The following is a 3,862-nucleotide window of genomic DNA, read 5'->3' on the forward strand; positions in this document are numbered from 1 at the left end:
TTCGTTTTGGAGAAGGCCTTTTATTTTTTTTTATTGTTTACAGGTATAAAATTGTAAGATGTACTCATTATTATTTTATACCAAATATAGCTGATCAGAGAACAAATGAAACAGAGAAGTAAAGTATCAACAATGCATGTGAAGAACAGCATCGTGTGCAGAGGCTTATTTGTAGGCATGGGAAACAGAATCTATCTAGAAATTCTTGGAGTTAAGATTTAAGAGCTTTGAGACATAAAGTAAATAAAAACAACAGCAATAATAACTATTTTATGGAAAATCTCTTCCATCAGACACTATTATCATGAATTTTGAATATATTATTACATTTAATGTCTATTGACATTTATTTGAAGTCAAAATTATCCTAATTTATGGTTGAAAACCTCAGACTCCAATGATTAAGTTACTTAACCACTGTCCCACAGCTAGTAAAAGACAGAACTGGATTCACATGTAGGTGGATCTACCTCTATAAACTGTGCTCTTAGCCACTGTCTTAAATCATTTATGTATTTGGTGACAAATGGCTACCAGAAGAATTCCAACCATAATGTTCAGTCAAGACAATTGATGGCTATCAGGGATTATAAATACCAATCACGTCGGTCATGATATTTTGCTTCTGAGTTGATTGGCTTGTTAGAAAGTCTTTGCTAGTAAAATGGATTTCTAGATAGATGGGAGGCTAAGGGATAAATGCTTGTCATTCAGGAAAGATTTACAGGGAAAAATATTAATCCTTGAATTTCTTAAGCCCCAGAGTCTGGCCTTTAGTCCTGTCATGCCTGGTCGAAAGTGATCACTCTTTTGAGGTCAGAGCGACTCATCATGAAATTAAACCCACAAGAGAAAACTATATCCATTTAATAATAAGTTATGTTAAATACAACTGTAAATCTTATGCAAATAGGTCATTTCAACTGAGCAGTATGTTCTTGTCCTACAGGTTATTATACAGTAAAACAAATTATAATTTCAAAGCTATTTAGTAATCATGGAATTAGAGCAAAAGGAGTCATATGAACATATCCATCCCCTATGTAGAAATATACCTTCCAAGTAAATAGAATGCAAATAATCAGGGCTTAAGGCATCTCCCCAAACAAAGGGAAACACACTGACAAAAATCTTGCTTTTAGCCTCCTCTTTATTGCATGCTTTATATCGGTCCCTCCATTCTTTTGAAAAGTTGTAGTTTTCAGAAACACATTCAAATTCTAATTAAATATTTTTGAAACTACATTTTCATCATTATGATTGTACCCAAATGGTTGCATATTTTCAACTCATTATTAAATGTACTCCTTCCACAGATACCAAACGCCCTTCACTTCTGGGTATTTTTTTTAAATATGATTTCTTGGAGGAGATCCTAGTGTTGTTTACCACTCATGTACTTTTGACATGTTAAGAAAAATGACCGCTATGTGTGCCCGTGTCATATGAGATGGGCATGACTCTAAGGGCTGCGATGTGCTCCTGACTGGTTTCCATGAATACTGTCTGCTATGCTTGCATTATTCCTCCACTAGAGCCAGAATGATTGTTTAAAAATATTGATCTTAACACATCAATTTTCTGCTATATTTTCTAAAATAGGTGACCTCTCTTTGTGCTCAAAATCCTTACCATGAGCTAAAGGCCTTGCAGTATCTGGCCCCCACCAGCCTTATCTCTTACCAAAGTCACTTTGTTCTTTGCTGGCCGATCACACTGGTTGTCTCTCAATCACTTGAATGCACCAGTGTATGTTCTACTAGAAAGCCTCATAATGTGCATTTTACCTTATCTAAGCTGCTTTTTCTCCTTTTTTTAGTCATTTAATTCCTACTTATCCCTTATATTTCAGATAAACTTAATTCTATGAAAAAGTCTTCTCTGAGTTATTGATCTAAGTCCTATTTCCCTATTATATACTCTTATCAGAGACCTCTCTTTTATAGATCCTCTGTAAGTTATAATTTGTATTTGTTCATACAATTATTTTATCAATATCTGTCTCTCTCACTACACTTCAGACTACACGGGAGTTCTATTTGAAAAGTAGCATTATCACTGACGACTAGCACAGTGATTGATGTAGCACAGCAGGTGCTCCCAAACGTTTGTTCAGCAAATTAATGCAAGTCACGGTAATTTTCTGTCTCCCTGTGATTTTTTTATTTTTTCAAAATTAAACTATTTTAATTATTTCCCTCATTATAAAATGACTTCATACTCATTATAAAAACTTCACCAATATAGAAATATATTGATATAATGTAGAGAATACAAATCTGACAAAATTCCTGCTCCACCCCTAAGAAATGACTATTTCCACTTACAGGAATATTCTTCTAGTCTTTAATTTCTCTGTGGTATGTATATGTATGTAGTTTTTATGTGACCAAAACCATATTATTTGGGAAGTTTCATTTTACATTTAATATGATGTGGAGACATTTCAATGCTAACATGTATAAGCCAATCTCATATTTTTGGACACCTGTCTAGAATGCCATTGTGTAGATGTGTTATAATTTGTTTTATTACTTCTTAACTGAAGTATATTTAACTTAATCCCAAGTGTAAACAATGCCTATCCTTGCAGGCTCATTTATGTGAAAAGTTTCAGTATTTACATGGATTCCTAAAAATGGCATCACTGAATCAAAGGAATGCCTGTCTTAAATGTCATCATAATTTTTTTTCAAATTTCTTCCATAAAGATTTTAAAATTTTAACATCCACAAAAAGAGTATCCTAATATTAAAGTTGAATACTTCCCTAAATTGAACATTTTCATTAATCTGTGAAATTAGCTTCCATGTTTCCCTATGCTTAATGCTCTTATTAATGAGGTAGCTCACAAAGAAAGTAAAATAATTGTATATTAGAAGGTAACAGCATACATCCTTCTGATTTCTGGGTAGATTTTTAAAGACATAAGTGTTTAGAATCTCTGAGGTAGGAATTGATAAAAATCATTGATAAATAAAGCCCTGAGTTTGAAAACATAATACTTAAGATTAGAGTATATTATGCCATGGAACTTTAGGTTTCATTATAAAATAAGCTCTGTATAAGGTAAGAGTGATCTAAAATTGTGAAAATAAAGGGTAGTGATCAACTATAAGCATGAAAATAATGGAAACTTCCACTTGGGTGGCTTTAGGCCCAGATTTCTAAGAAAATTTATCCAACTATTCCTGGCCTTCTACTCCTGTTGATTCTCATTATGAATATTAAAGTCATCAAAACAAGTAATTGCAGAAAGTTTTAGAAATAATTTTTCATTCACCAAACATATTTATATCCTTTTATCCTTGTGTTTTGAAATCTTGTGTTTTAAAATTTGGCAATGATATAGATGCTGAAAACATATGCTGGGAAAAAAATAATCAAGAATTATTTCGAGTTAATAAAAAGGAAAAAAATCCAGTTATCCAGAATTATGTTATGATGATAAAGTACTTTGTTAGGAAGTCAAAGTGTTAAGATGGTATGGTTAACAACAAGCATCAGCTAATGAAAGTTTACGAAAGCCACGTCAGGCTCCTTTGCCATCTAACTAATTTCTCTGAGTGTCCAACTTGTGATTGGAAGACGTGATGACCATCCAAGTGAAACACTACAAAGAAAACAATTCACATAGTCTCTCTTAAAATTCCAGTGCCAAGGTTAACAGCATTGTTCTTCCTTGCTAGGAGGAAGCTATTCCTTAGTTCAAACAAGGTTTCTTGTATCTCAGACCTATTTTCACTTCATCAATCCTGAATGGAAAGAAAGCACAGCTGGTCACATCTCTATTCAATAGCCATGACAACCCCTCAGACTTTGTGAGCCTCTGACAGTTTCTACATGACATCAAAAAAAACAA

The sequence above is a fragment of the Propithecus coquereli genome, unplaced genomic scaffold (genome assembly GCF_000956105.1).
Source record: "Propithecus coquereli isolate 6110/MARCELLA unplaced genomic scaffold, Pcoq_1.0 Scaffold30, whole genome shotgun sequence".
In the NCBI taxonomy this organism is placed as follows: Eukaryota; Metazoa; Chordata; class Mammalia; order Primates; family Indriidae; genus Propithecus; species Propithecus coquereli.